Genomic DNA, 16,260 nt, shown 5'->3' on the forward strand with positions numbered 1-16,260 from the left:
GATAACTCAGACTCCCATTGTACCTGAGCTAATGTGTTGCTACCTCTCATTCAACTTACACTAAAGGCCACTTGGGTATTCTTTCTGTTTTTTCTTTTTAAGGTAAAATGGTTGTTTTATTCATTGAACTTAAACCAGCAAAGCTAGTAAAGTGTCTGCATGATGTAGCAAATACAAGACCTCTTTCTACAAATATTAGCATAATCAGTAAATTAGGGGCTAGAGTAAAACAGAGCCAAAAGGGGCTGAGGAAATCAATAAAGTATGTTACAGCTTAACCCTTCACCTCAATAATTGAGTTTTTTAAAAAAATAAGTAAAGCTTCCCTATCCCAGAAAATGGGAATATACCTTCATTACACCAATTTGTACTTTTATTTCCTATTCTTGAGGTTAGAGTCTAAATCCTAAAGATATCCAAACCAGTATTATATCTACTTCGCTATAGTCAGAGACAGCTTCTATCCTGTTGCCCTTAGCAGTCAAGGTCATTAAAATGTCTTTTCTCCAGAAACATCCAATAGGAAAAAAGAAAGAAACCTCTCTGATTAGGCTCCAACCATACCCTACCCTCGACCAAATCGACTGGATAGGCATAATGGAAACCAGAGCACATGGTTTCCAAACCAGAAAAATCCTATGGGCAAGGGGAGGAGAGGAGAGGAAGGATTCAGCCTGAATGAAATTGAGTAATATCAATTTCACTCGTCTTCACACATCTTCAGGCTGCATGTTTGCGGAGTAGTTTAGGAATAAATCCATGGTTTGTGGAGCACTAGAAAACCTAGCGGTCTGCTGTGTTACATTATGGCTTTCCCCAGTAGTTTCCAAGGCAGGCACCAAGTCACTGGCAGGAGAATTTTGCTGGAACCGCATGCAGTACTGCAGAGATTCCTCTCCACAGTTATGAAAGGGATTTTTCCAGGCCTGATTGTTCCAAGATTGGGTGCACCAGGTCTCAGTGTTCCAGGAGTGGTTGCTTTAGGACTGGATTCCAGGTCTGGTAGCTCCATGTTGAATTGCTCCAGATTTGGTTGCTCCACATTGGAAGATTCTCAGTTGTGTTCACCAGTCATCAGTAGGAAGAGTAGAGGCAGGTAGGTGCTGAGGCCTTCTGAGTCACACCATTGCTACCCTTTGGCTGGTTGTTTTCCTGACACCTCTTAGATTTCATTTTCTGGTTCTGGAACCAGGTCTTAACCTGTTAGTAGCTAAGGTTCTAGATACTGGAAAGTTCTTGCATCTACTGGAGGTTGAGCTATTTCTGTCTCTGAAATCTATCACTGAGTACACACAGCTGGGTGGAGGAGCACACAGTTCTGGTCTTCCTTTTCTTGACTGGGACCTTGTCTTCCTTTTTTGTGGTGCTCTTCACTGCAGAAGTGGGTTGTTTGCCTTTGGGACTAGTGGAAGAATCAGGGCTGTCCAGTCTCTGTGTGAGGCATCTCAGCAGAAGACGTTTGCAAGGATGGGTAGTCTTCTTCAGGCCCACAAGTCACAGGCATTGGTGGAGAGTCTTTACAGTCAGATGCTTCGGAGCAAGGCAGGATTTGGGGACAAGCTGGATCCACACTCAGGTTATTATTGGGAAAGAGGAGGAAAAAATTTAATAGCTAGACTATAAAAAAAAAGTCTAAGGCTTTAAGACTTTTATTTTCTGGAAGATCTGAGAGAAATATGACCTCCAGAAGTAAAAGTTTCAAAAAGTTGGGATGAAGAGAGTTGCCTCCAAAATAATAGGAGGCAATTAGCTCAGTCCGGCTGGGTATTCCTTATGAACAGTTAACAGAGGAAAAAAAGCTGCATGCCTGGTTATGTATGGGCCTTTTTGGTGTGCAGGCGCCAGCAGATGCAGATGGCTGTTGTATTTCAGCCTCACTTACAGATGGCCAAGGAAGTGTAGTAAAGGGAAATTTTCCCAAAGGATAAAACTTCAGGTGGCACATTTAGTTATTCACTTTGCATGGAAAAGGAAATGGCCTGATGTACAGATCAGTGCTAATTTTTGGGTAGTGGCTAATGTACTGGCCCACTTTTCAGAGAAAGAATGAGACTGGAAGAGCAGGAGCAAAGAAATCTGGGGGAGAGGTATGTCGATTGAATGGGCACAGAGTGTGTTTTTTGATCCCTGTGAATGCTCATCAAAGGTCAAGCACTGCAGAAGAGTTTCCCAGTAATCAGATGGACAAGACAATCCCCACCATGCATGTCAGTTAGCTTCTCTCTCCAGTTATTCTGGTGCTTGCCCAGTAGGAAAGGGTACCATGCAACCATGGCAACAGGGATGGAGGCCATGGACTTCCCCTCACTCAGGTGATCTGGCCACCATAGCTTGAGTGGTTAACCTACCAATAGCAGAGGCCAAAGGTGATCTTGTAATGTTGCATTATTCCCTGAAGGGATCACCCAGGCACCTGTGTCAGGTTGATTACATCAGAATCCTCTTGTCACGGAGGGGGCATCAATTTGTTCTTAATGAATAAATACATATTCAGATTATGGATTTACTTTCCATTCTCATGATGCTTCTTCCAGCATTTGTTGACTTAAAGGTTTATCTTTTTTTAAATTTTTTAATTTTTTAAATTATACTTTAAGTTCTAGGGTACATGTGCATAATGTGCAGGTTTGTTACATATGTATACTTGTGCCATGTTGGTGTGCTGCACCCATCAACTTGTCAGCACCCATCAACTCGTCATTTACATCAGGTATAACTCCCAATGCAATCCCTCCCCCCTCCCCGCTCCCCGTGATAGGCTCCGGTGTGTGATGTTCCCCTTCCCGAGTCCAGGTGATCTCATTGTTCAGTTCCCACCTATGAGTGAGAACATGCGGTGTTTGGTTTTCTGTTCTTGCGATAGTTTGCTGAGAATGATTGTTTCCAGCTGCATCTATGTCCCTACAAAGGACACAAACTCATCCTTTTTTATGGCTGCATAGTATTCCATGGTGTATATGTGCCACATTTTCTTAATCCAGTCTGTCACTGATGGACATTTGGGTTGATTCCAAGTCTTTGCTATTGTGAATAGTGCTGCAATAAACATACGTGTGCATGTGTCTTTATAGCAGCAAGATTTATAATCCTTTGGGTATATACCCACTAATGGGCTGGCTGGGTCATATGGTACTTCTAGTTCTAGATCCTTGAGGATCGCCATACTGTTTTCCATAATGGTTGAACTAGTTTACAATCCCACCAACAGTGTAAAAGTGTTCCTATTTCTCCACATCCTCTACAGCACCTGTTGTTTCCTGACTTTTTAATGATTGCCATTCTAACTGGTGTGAGATGGTATCTGATTGTGGTTTTGATTTGCATTTCCCTGATGGCCAGTGATGATGAGAATTTTTTCATGTGTCTGTTGGCTCTATGAATGTCCTCTTTTGAGAAATGTCTGTTCATATCCTTTGCCCACTTTTTGATGGGGTTGTTTGTTTTTTTCTTGTAAATTTGTTTGAGTTCTTTGTAGGTTCTGGATATTAGCCCATTGTCTGATGAGTAGATTGCAAAAATTTTCTCCCATTCTGTAGGTTGCCTGTTCACTCTGATGGTAGTTTCTTTTGCTGTGCAGAAGTTCTTTAGTTTAATTAGATCCCATTTGTCAATTTTGGCTTTTGTTGCCATTGCTTTTGGTGTTTTAGACATGAAGTCCTCGCCCATGCCTATGTCCTGAATGGTATTACCTAGGTTTTCTTCTAGGGTTTTTATGGTATTAGGTCTAACATTTAAGTCTCTAATCCATCTTGAATTAATTTTCATATAAGGAGTAAGGAAAGGATCCAGTTTCAGCTTTCTACTTATGGCTAGCCAATTTTCCCAGCACCATTTATTAACTAGGGAATCCTTTCCCCGTTTCTTGTTTTTCTCAGGTTTATCAAAGATCAGATGGCTGTAGATGTGTGGTATTATTTCTGAGGACTCTGTTCTGTTCCATTGGTCTATATCTCTGTTTTGGTACCAGTACCATGCTGTTTTGGTTACTGTAGCCTTGTAGTATAGTTTGAAGTCAGGTAGCGTGATGCTTCCAGCTTTGTTCTTTTGACTTAGGATTGTCTTGGAGATGCGGGCTCTTTTTTGGTTCCATATGAACTTTAAAGCAGTTTTTTCCAATTCTGTGAAGAAACTCATTGGTAGCTTGATGGGGATGGCATTGAATCTATAAATTACCTTGGGCAGTATGGCCATTTTCACGATATTGATTCTTCCTATCCATGAGCATGGTATGTTCTTCCATTCGTTTATGTCCTCTTTTATTTCACTGAGCAGTGGTTTGTAGTTCTCCTTGAAGAGGTCCTTTACATCCCTTGTAAGTTGGATTTCTAGGTATTTTATTCTCTTTGAAGCAATTGTGAATGGAAGTTCATTCCTGATTTGGCTCTCTGTTTGTCTGTTACTGGTGTATAAGAATGCTTGTGATTTTTGCACATTAATTTTGTATCCTGAGATTTTGCTGAAGTTGCTTATCAGCTTAAGGAGATTTTGGGCTGAGACAATGGGGTTTTCTAAATATACAATTATGTCATCTGCAAACAGGGACAATTTGACTTCTTCTTTTCCTAACTGAATACCCTTGATTTCTTTCTCTTGCCTGATTGCCCTAGCCAGAACTTCCAACACTATGTTGAATAGGAGTGGTGAGAGAGGGCATCCCTGTCTTGTGCCAGTTTTCAAAGGGAATTTTTCCAGGTTTTGCCCATTCAGTATGATATTTGCTGTGGGTTTGTCATAAATAGCTCTTATGATTTTGAGATACGTTCCATCAATACCGAATTTATTGAGAGTTTTTAGCATGAAGGGCTGTTGAATTTTGTCAAAGGCCTTTTCTGCATCTATTGAGATAATCATGTGGTTTTTGTCTTTGGTTCTGTTTATATGCTGGATTACTTTTATTGATTTGTGTATGTTGAACCAGCCTTGCATCCCAGGGATGAAGCCCACTTGATCATGGTGGATAAGCTTTTTGATGTGCTGCTGGATCCGGTTTGCCAGTATTTTATTGAGGATTTTTGCATCGATGTCCATCAGGGATATTGGTCTAAAATTCTCTTTTTTTGTTGTGTCTCTGCTAGGCTTTGGTATCGGATGATGTTGGCCTCATAAAATGAGTTAGGGAGGATTCCCTCTTTTTCTATTGATTGGAATAGTTTCAGAAGGAATGGTACCAGCTCCTCTTTGTACCTCTGGTAGAATTCAGCTGTGAATCCATCTGGTCCTGGACTTTTTTTGGTTGGTAGGCTATTAATTATTGCCTCAATTTCAGAGCCTGCTATTGGTCTATTCAGGGATTCAGCTTCTTCCTGGTTTAGTCTTGGGAGAGTGTAAGTGTCCAGGAAATTATCCATTTCTTCTAGATTTTCTAGTTTATTTGCATAGAGGTGTTTATAGTATTCTCTGATGGTAGTTTGTATTTCTGTGGGGTCGGTGGTGATATCTCCTTTATATTTTTGTTGCATCTAATTGATTCTTCTCTCTTTTCTTCTTTATTAGTCTTGCTAGCTGTCTATCAATTTTGTTGATCTTTTCAAAAAACCAACTCCTGGATTCATTGATTTTTTGGAGGGTTTTTTGTGTCTCTACCTCCTTCAGTTCTGCTCTGATCTTAGTTATTTCTTGCCTTCTGCTAGCTTTTGAATGTGTTTGCTCTTGCTTCTCTAGTTCTTTTAATTGTGATGTTAGAGTGTCAATTTTAGATCTTTCCAGCTTTCTCTTGTGGGCATTTAGTACTCTAAATTTCCCTCTACACACTGCTTTAAATGTGTCCCAGAGATTCTGGTATGTTGTATCTTTGTTCTCATTGGTTTCAAAGAACATCTTTATTTCTGCCTTCATTTCGTTATGTACCCAGTAGTCATTCAGGAGCAGGTTATTCAGTTTCCATGTAGTTGAGCGGTTTTGATTGAGTTTCTTAGTCCTGAGTTCTAGTTTGATTGCACTGTGGTCTGAGAGAGAGTTTGTTATAATTTCTGTTCTTGTACATTTGCTGAGGAGTGCTTTACTTCCAATTATGTGGTCAATTTTGGAATAAGTGCGATGTAGTGCTGAGAAGAATGTATATTCTGTTGATTTGGGGTGGAGAGTTCTGTAGATGTCTATTAGGTCTGCTTGCTGCAGAGATGAGTTCAATTTCTGGATATCCTTGTTAACTTTCTGTCTCGTTGATCTGTCTAATGTAGACAGTGGGGTGTTGAAGTCTCCCATTATTACTGTATGGGAGTCTAAGTCTCTTTGTAAGTCTCTAAGGACTTGCTTTATGAATCTGGGTGCTCCTGTATTGGGTGCATATATATTTAGGATAGTTAGCTCTTCCTGTTGAATTGATCCCTTGACCATTATGTAATGGCCTTCTTTGTCTCTTTTGATCTTTGATGGTTTAAAGTCTGTTTTATCAGAGACTAGTATTGCAGCCCCTGCTTTTTTTTGTTCTCCATTTGCTTGGTAGATCTTCCTCCATCCCTTTATTTTGAGCCTATGTATGTCTCTGCATGTGAGATGGGTCTCCTGAATACAGCAGACTGATGGGTCTTGACTCTTTATCCAGTTTGCCAGTCTGTGTCTTTTCATTGGAGCATTTAGTCCATTTACATTTAAGGTTAATATTGTTATGTGTGAACCTGATCCAGCCATTATGATATTAACTGGTTATTTTGCTCGTTAGTTGATGCAGTTTCTTCCTATCATCGATGGTCTTTACATTTTGGCATGTTTTTGCAATGGCTGGTACCGGTTGTTCCTTTCCATGTTTAGTGCTTCCTTCAGGGTCTCTTGTAGGGCAGGCCTGGTGATGACAAAATCTCTAAGCATTTGCTTATCTGTAAAGGATTTTATTTCTCCTTCACTGATGAAACTTAGTTTGGCTGGATATGAAATTCTGGGTTGAAAATTCTTTTCTTTAAGAATGTTGAATATTGGCCCCCACTCTCTTCTGGCTTGTAGAGTTTCTGCCGAGAGATCTGCTGTTAGTCTGATGGGCTTCCCTTTGTGGGTAACCCGACCTTTCTCTCTGGCTGCCCTTAACATTTTTTCCTTATTTCAACTTTGGTGAATCTGGCAATTATGTGTCTTCGAGTTGCTCTTCTCGAGGAGTATCTTTGTGGCGTTCTCTGTATTTCCTGAATTTGAATGTTGGCCTGCCCTGCTAGGTTGGGGAAGTTCTCCTGGATGATATCCTGAAGAGTGTTTTCCAACTTGGTTCCATTTTCCCCCTCACTTTCAGGCACCCCAATCAGAGGTAGATTTGGTCTTTTTACATAATCCCATACTTCTTGCAGGTTTAGTTCGTTTCTTTTTCTTCTTTTTTCTTTAGATTTCTCTTCTCGCTTCATTTCATTCATTTGATCCTCAATCGCTGATACTCTTTCTTCCAGTTGATCGAGTCGGTTACTGAAGCTTGTGCATTTGTCACGTATTTCTAGTGTAATAGTTTTCATCTCTGTCCGTTCATTTATGGCCTTCTCTGCATTAATTATTCTGGTTATCAATTCTTCCACTCTTTTTTCAAGATTTTTAGTTTCTTTGCGCTGGGTATGTAATTCCTCCTTTAGCTCTGAGAAGTTTGATGGACTGAAGCCTTCTTCTCTCATCTCATCAAAGTCATTCTCCGTCCAGCTCTGATCTGTTGCTGGCGATGAGCTGCTTTCCTTTGGAGGGGCAGATGCGTTCTTATTTTTTGAATTTCCAGCTTTTCTGCCCTGCTTTTTCCCCATCTTTGTGGTTTTATCTGCCTCTGGTCTTTGATGATGGTGACGTACTGATGGGGTTTTGGTGTGGGTGTCCTTTCTGTTTGTTAGTTTCCCTTCTAACAGTCAGGACCCTCAGCTGTAGGTCTGTTGGAGATTGCTTGAGGTCCACTCTAGACCCTGTTTGCCTGGGTGTCAGCAGCAGAGGCTGCAGAAGATAGAATACTGCTGAACAGCGAGTGTACCTGTCTGATTCTTGCTTTGGAAGCTTCCTCTCAGGGGTGTACTCCACCGTGTGAGGTGTGGGGTGTCGGTTTGTCCCTAGTGGAGGATGTCTCCCAGTTAGGCTACTCAGGGGTCAGGGACCCACTTGAGCAGGCAGTCTGTCCGTTCTCAGATCTCAACCTCCATGTTGGGAGATCCACCGCTCTCTTCAAAGCTGTCAGACAGGGTCGCTTGTGTCTGCAGAGGTTTCTGCTGCTTTTTTTTTTTTTTGTTGTTGTTGTTTAGCTGTGCCCTGGTTCCCAGAGGTGAAGTCTACAGAGACTGGCAGGCCTCCTTGAACTGCTGTGAGCTCCACCCAGTTCGATCTTCCCAGGGCTTTGTTTACCTACTTAAGCCTCAGCAATGGTGGGCGCCCCTCCCCCAGCCTTGCTGCTGCCTTGCGGTTAGATCGCAGACTGCTGTGCTAGCAATGAGGAAGGCTCCGTGGGTGTGGGACCCTCCCGGCCAGGTGTGGGATATAATCTCCTGGTGTGCCCGTTTGCTTAAGCGCAGTATTGGGGTGGGAGTTACCCGATTCTCCAGGTGTTGTGTGTCTCAGTTCCCCTGGGTAGGAAAAGGGATTCCCTTCCCCCTTGTGCTTCCCAGGTGAGGCGATGCCTCGCCTTGCTTCAGCTCTCGCTGGTCGGGCTGCAACAGCTGACCAGCACCGATTGTCCGGCACTCCCCAGTGAGATGAACCCAGTACCTCAGTTGATAATGCAGAAATCACCTGTCTTCTGTGTCGCTTGCACTGGGAGCTGGAGACTGGAGCTGTTCCTATTCGGCCATCTTGCTCCGCCCCCGGTTTATCTTTTATTGTGGTGTCCCACTCAGCATTTGCCCTGACCAGAGGCACATTTCATGGCCAAGATGTGCAACAATGGGCTTACGCTTTCAGAGTAAGTTGGTCTAACCACATGTCTCATCCCTCAGAAGTAGCTGGCTTGAAAGAGTGATGGAGAGACCTACTAAAATTTGAGGTGCTGTTCTAGAGGATGCAGTACATACATGCCTTAATTCAGGGACCACTCAACAGTGGTGACTGCCTTATAGTCAGGATCCAAGGGTTTGAGAACCAAAAGGTAAGGTAGGGAGGGCCCCTTTCATTATTATTCCTTACAACACACTTCTAGAACTTCTCCCTTTAATCTCCATAACCATGGATTTGGTAGGTTTGGGGGTCCAAGTACCCAAGGAAGGAATGCTTTTCCATGCTATACAGTCAGGCAATCCTGTTAAATGGAAAACTGAGCCCCGCTCTCTGGCCGATTTTGGCTCCTGTGCTACTTAACCTAGAGGGAGCTAAAGGGGTGACTCTTATGGATGGATGATAGAAACCAATTAATAATGAGAAAATGAGTTGCTACCTTACAAGGTAAGGTGCTTGAAACCCAGGGGATTCACTATAGCAATCAGTAAACCCTCCAAAGACTGAGGTATGACAGGAAGGGGGTTTGGGTCACCCTGTCAGGTAAAGAACCCCATCCAGCTGAGGTTTTAGCAGAGGATAAGGGGAACGTGGAATGGGTAGTGGAAGAAAAAAGTCATGATTCTCAAATTAGAGTTTATAACTGGTTAGAGAATTAAGGAAAGTAGCAGCTGTTTTGTGTTAATTGTCTCCCCTACCCCTTCTCTGTTAATTTTTTTGGAATGTTTTAATAAAATATAATTCATGTAACATAAAGTTCACCATTTGAAAGTATGTAATTTAATGTTTTTTTCTGTATTCCTAGCACCATCATCTAATTCCTGCACATTTCCATAATCTCAAGAAGAAACCTCTGTCGGCAGTTATTCTCTATTGCCTCTTCCCCCATCCATTGGCTAATGGATTAGATTAATCACTAATCTACTTTTTGTCTCTGGATTTTCCTATTCTGGACATTTCATATAAATGGAATCACACAATATGTGGCCTTTTGTGTCTGCTGTAGTTTAGAGCAATGTTTTCAAGGTTTATCTATATTGTAGCATGTATTAGTACTTCATGCCTTCTTATGGCTAATATTCGCTTGTATGAATATATCATATCTTGCTTATCAACTTACCAACTGATAAACATTAAGGTTGTTTCTACTTTTTCCTATTATAAATAATGCTGCTATAAACATTCATGTACAAGTTAAACTTGGCGTACAAAAACTTGTACTAAACCTTGTACAAAAACCTGTACAAAACCATGTACAAAAACTTGTAGAAAAACTTGTTGTACATGTACAAGTTTTTGTTGACATATGTTTTCTTTTCTTTTGATTATATACCTAGAAGTAAAATTTCTGGGTCATGTATTAAGTAGTAATATGTCTAATGTTTTGAGGAACTCCCAAACAGTTTTTGACAGTTTTACACCACTTTACATCCCCACCAACAATATATGAGATTTCCATTTTCTCCACATACTTGTCATAAAAAATTATTATTATTTTTATTATAGCTATCCCAGTGGGTATAAAGTGACTTCTCATTGTGGTTTTGGTTTGCATTTTCCTAATGATGACTGTTGTGGAACATCTTTTCATGAGTCTTTTGGCTATTTGCATATCTTCTTTGGAGAACTCCCATCAAATCCTTTGCCCACTTTTTAATTGTTTTTTTGTTTGTTTGTTTTTGTTTGTTGTTTTTTTGTGTGTGTCAGTCTGGCTCTGTCACCCAGGCTGGAATGCAGTGGCACGATTTTGGTTCACTGCAACCTCCGCCTCTCGAGTTCAAGTGATTCTTCTGTCTCAGCCTCCCGAATAGCTGGGATTACAGGTGCCCACCACCACACCCTACTATTTTTAGTAGAGATGAGGTTTCACCATGTTGGCCAGGCTGGTCTCAAACTCCTGACCTCAGGTGATCCGTGCGCCTCGGCCTCCCAAAGTGCTAGAATTTCAGGTGTGAACCACCACGCCTGGTGGGTTGTCTTTTAAATACTGCATTGTAAGAGGTTTTTTTGTTATGAATTTTGGATACACTAGACCCTTAGCAGAGGCATGATTTGCAAATATTTGTCTTCTATTCTGTTGGTTGTTTTTTCACTTTCTTAATGGTGTCCTTTGATACTCAGAAGTTTTAAATTTTGATAAAGTCCAGCCAATTTGTCTGTTTCTTCTTTGGTTGCTTGTACTTTTAGTGTCATATCTAAGAAATCATTGCTTAATCCAAAGTCATAAAGATTCACACTTAAGTTTTTAAAATAGTTTTATAGTTTTTGCTCTTGATTTAGATCTTTCATCTATTTTGAGTTAATTCTTGCATATGCTGTGCAATAGGGGTACAAATTCATTCTTTTAACATGGATATCCAGTTGTCCCAGTGCTATATGTTGAAAAGATAATTCTTTTTTCCCCATTCAGTGGTCTTGGGACCCTTGCTAAGAATCAGTTAAATATAAATGTATGAGTTTATTTCTGGACTCTCGATTCAATTCCATTGATATCTATCCTTATGCCAGTACCACAGTTTCTTGATTACTGTTGCTTTGTGGTAAGTTTTAAATTTGGGAAATGTGAGTCCTCCAGCTTTGTTTTACTTTTTAGGAATTATTACTATATTTTTTGGCTATTTCTGGTTCTTTTTATTTCTACACGAATTTTAGGATCAGCTTGTCCAGTTTTGCAAAAAAGGCAGTTGGAATTTTGATAGAAATTGCATTGAATTTGTAAATGTTCCTGCTATTTTAAACAAAGAGCAATGTAGTGGCTAAAGTTTAATGGTTTTGGAATATGACTGAATGACATTACCCTACAGTGGTATGTAGCTGATGGGATTGTGTATGTTCCCTGTGTTGGGGATACAAATTTCTCATCTAAATAAAGGATAAAAGCAAATGCTAAGAAGTAACCAGGTATATTTTCTACTTTTCACTCTATATGCATGCTGCACCTTTCTCCATCCTGCTCTGGGCCCCAGGAGGCTGACCTTTGCGGACTGCATCAGCCAAGCCCCCTTGCCCTCCAGCTTTTGGTTGGATTCAACCAATAGGAGGCACTAGGAAGAGATTGGAAAGTAGGAAGAAAGAGAGGTTAGGATATTCCACAAGTTCCCTCTCTGCTGAGGTGAAGGTTGGCAGTGGCTGTGTTTTTCTCTCAGCAGCACCATCCCTATTGGGTCACCCTGTCCTGCAGCAAAAGATCTCTCTGGGTTCTGGTAAATAGTCCAGATTTAAATATTTAAAATTTCAGGTGTAAGGATGCTATGGCTTCCTATAGCTAGCCCTGGGGTGCATCATCATCCTTTATTGGTTTCTCCTAACCTTGCTAAAATCTTCATAAATAGTCTGTGATTAAACTCCCTTTAATCAGCTGTTTCTAGTGTGCCATCTGCTTCCTATCATCTGGGATAGTACAAAATGGAAAGATCTGTAAGATATATTAAGTCAAAGAGGCAATATGCAGGGCAGCGTAATATGAAGCCTGTAATACTCTATTATTTGTAAGAGAAGGAGTAAGGAGAATATATCTTATTTTCTTAAATACTGTATTAGTTTGGAATTAGGTTTAGCATTAAATGATAATATCCAAAAAGAACAGTGGCTTTTAAAAGATTGAAGTAGCTTTCTTTCTTTCTTTCGTTCTTTCGTTCTTTCTTTCTTTCTTTCTTTCTTTTTCTTTCTTTCTTTCATCTTTCTTTCTCTCTCTTTCTCTCTCTCTCTCTTTCTTTCTTTTCTTTCTCTTTCTTTCTTTCTCTTTCTTTCTCTCTCTCTCTCTTCCTTCCTTCCTTCCTTCCTTTCTTTTTCAGGATCTTGCTCTGTTGCTCAGGCTGGAGTGCAGTGGTATCATCTAGCTCACTGCAACCTCTGCCTCCTGGGCTCAAGTGATCCTCTCACCTCATCCTCCTGAGTAGCTGGGAGTACAGGCAAGTGCCACCATACCTGGCTAATTTTTGTATTTTTTTGTAGAGATGGGGTCTCACCATATTGCCCAGGCTGCTCTTGAACTCCTGAGCTCAAGTGATCTGCCCACTTTGGCCTCCTAAAGTGCTGGGATTACAGGCTATTTCTCTCTGTAAATGTCCAGGGCTGGCAGTCCAAGGCTGAGGGCAAGTGCTGTGCTCCATAACACACTCAGGGATTCAGTTTCTTTCTAGTTCACCAGCCCTCCATCCTTAGGGCATGTTCTTGTCCTCCAATCTAATGTTACATCCACTTCCCAGGCAGCAGGATGGAATGGAGAAGAAGGGGCAAAGGGCATATCCCAAGGAAGGTTCCTGGAAGTTGCCTCATAGCCTGTTTGTCTATATCCCATCTGGTCACATCTAGCTATAAGGGAGCCTGGGGAACATAGTTTTAATTCCTGGCAGCCAGGTGTCCAACTAAAAATTCTAATACTATTTAAGAAGAGAAGAATGAAAATTGGAAGTAATTAACAGTCTTTGTCACATATGTGCATTTAAAAGTAACTTGAGAAGAATATCAGGAAACTGTTAGCAGTGGTTATCTGGGGAGGGGAGAGGAGGTGGCAGGTGAGAACAAGACAGATGAGGAATAACAGTTGCAGAGAGAGTCTTCACTGTATCTCTTGCTACATATTTTAACTATGAGCCATGTATAGGTATTACCTATTTCTAAGATTTATTTAAAATTCCTCCCTAAAGATATGTAAATAAGAGAAAATAAAGAAAAAATTATTCCAGCCAGTCTAAACTTTGGTAAGAACAAAAGGGCCATGGAGTTCAGTGAGCTAATGGCCCCCAACTGTAGGGCCATTAATGACCTAATCAGAGGAAGAAGGTATAACCAGGGTGTATTAGTTTTCTATTGCTGTGTAACAAATACCACAAACTTAGCAGCTCAAAATAACACAAATTTATTGTCTCACAGTTCTTGTGTTGGGAGTTTGGTTTTAACTGGGCCCTCTACTCAGGGTCTCATAAGGCTTAAATTAAGATGTTGTATAGCTGTGCCATCATCCTCAGGAGGTTCAGCTAGGGAAAGAGCCACTTCCAAGCTCCCTCAGATTGTTGGCAGAATACATTTCCTTGTTGTCAGCTGTAGTCTGGGGACACTCCCCACTGCTAAAGACTGCTCTCAGGTCCTCGCCACATGGTTCCTCCGTTTCAGCAACACGCCTTTGTCAAATTTTGCCCATACTTTAAATCTCTGTTTTTCCTTCTGTGACCAGCCAAAGAAAACTCACTGCTCTTAGGTGGCTAATATGATTAAGATAGGTACACATAAATAGTCTCCCTTTCTTAAAATTAACTGTGCCCATAACGATCAATGGAATAGAATAGACAGTTCAGAAACAAACCCTCGCATATGCAGCCAAATGATCTTCAACAGGGGTGCCAAGACCACTCGTGGGAGAAAGGACAGTCTCTTCAACAAATGGTACTGGGAAAACTGGATATAAAGTTGGATGCTTATCTTGCAGCATATACAAAAAATTACCTCAAAACAGATTAAAAATCTAAATGTAAGGCCCAAAACTATAGAACTCCTGGAAGAAAGCATAGAGGAAAAATTTCATGACATTGGATTTGGCAGTGATTTCTTGGGCATGACATCAAAAGCACTGACAACAAAAGCATACACAGACAAATAGGAATACATCAAGCTTAAAAACTTCTTTGTATCAACAGACACAACAGAATGAAAAGACAATGCATGGAATGGGAGAGAATATTAGCTAATCATATATCTGTAAAGGGTTAATATCCAGAATATATAAAGAACTTCTAACACCCAACAACATAAAAAACGAACCAAGTAAAAAATGGGCAAAGAACTTGAATAGATATTTCTCCAAAGATGATATACAACTGGTCAACAAGCATATGAAAAGATGCTCAACACTGCTAATTAGTAGAGAAATGCAAACTCAAAACCACAATGAGACATCACCTCACACTCATTAGGATGGCTACTATTTTAAAAGAAGCACGCAAGTAACAAATGTTAGCAAGGATGTGGACAAATTGGAACCCTTGTGCACTGTTAGTGGGACTGTAAAATGGTGCAACTGCTCTAGAAGATAGTGTGACAGTTCCTCAAAAAATTACAGATAGGGCTGGGTGTGGTTGCTCACGCCTGTAATTCCAGCACTTTGGGAAGCCGAGGCGGGCGGATCACCTGAGATCGGGAGTTTCAGATCAGCCCGACCAACATGGAGAAACCCCGTCTCTACTAAAAATACAGAATTAGTCAGGCGTGGTGGTGCGTACCTGTAATCCCGGCTACTCGGGAGGCTGAGGCAGAAGAATCGCTTAAACCTGGGAGGCAGAGGTTGCAGTGAGCTCAGATTGTGCCACTGCACTCCAGCCTGGGCAACAAGAGCGAGACTCCATCTCAAAAAAAAAAAAAAAATTACAGCTAGAACTACCATATGATCCACCAATCCTACTTCTCGGTATAGATCCAAAAGATTGAAAGCACAGTCTCAAAGAAATATTTGCACACCCATCCCTGTTCACAGCAGCATTGTTCACAATATCCAAGAGGTGGAAGCAACCCAAATATCTATTGATGGAAAAATGGATAAATATAATTTTGTGAATACATATAATAAGTCTTAAAAGGGAAGGAAATTTTATCACATGCTACAACATCATGAACCTTAAGAACATTATTCTAAGAGAAATAAGCCAGTCACAAAAAGATAAACACTTATATGAGGTATTGAAAGTATTCAAATTCATAAAAACAGAAAGTAGAATGGTGGTTGCCAGGGGCTGGGGGAGAGAGGCATGAAAAGTTGTTGTTTAAATGGGAATAAAGTTTCAGTGTTGCAAGGTGAAAAAGTTCTGGAGATCTGTGGCACAACAATGTGTATATACTTAACACTACTGAACTGCACACTCTAAACTGGTTAAGATGGGGAATATTTTTTTTTAACCAAATTAAAACAGAAAGTCAACTGCCATATCACAGAAGCTAAACCATCTCATTATGTTCTTGGGTTCTACCCACCCACACTCCAAGGGGAGGGGATTATAAAGGGCGAGTGTCATTTCAGTGTCATCTTAGAATTCCGCCTACCACAGAGGGGTACTAAAAACCACTTTTTGGGGGGACATTTCTTACCCAGATTTTCACTTCCTAGCTCTAAGTTCTAGAGGTTCTGGATTCTATTTTAAGAGAGACAGGATTTCCTTTTATTAAATTATATTCAGTGCTGCCTGTGTGAATACCATTCCTGTTAGTGGGATTTTATTTTCTGGAGTGGAATGACCTCTCATTCATGTTGTGTTCTTCATGTTAGATTGACCGGCTTGTGGAAGCTCTGGTTTCATCTGGTTGAGATGATCACCAAAGCCTATGCAGGAAAACCTTATTTTTAGTCAAGAAATATTTCTTTTTTTTTTTCTTTTCTTTTTTTTTTTTTTTTTTTTT

At 40.7% G+C, this 16,260-nt stretch overlaps 1 pseudogene; it reads right to left on the minus strand.

The window, feature by feature from the left end:
* Positions 1 to 710: 710 nt before the first annotated feature.
* The window catches only part of LOC112622589, a 19,607-nt pseudogene continuing 4,057 nt past the window's right edge, over positions 711 to 16,260 (minus strand).

Source organism: Theropithecus gelada, chromosome 4 (assembly GCF_003255815.1).
Source record: "Theropithecus gelada isolate Dixy chromosome 4, Tgel_1.0, whole genome shotgun sequence".
NCBI classification, from domain to species: Eukaryota; Metazoa; Chordata; class Mammalia; order Primates; family Cercopithecidae; genus Theropithecus; species Theropithecus gelada.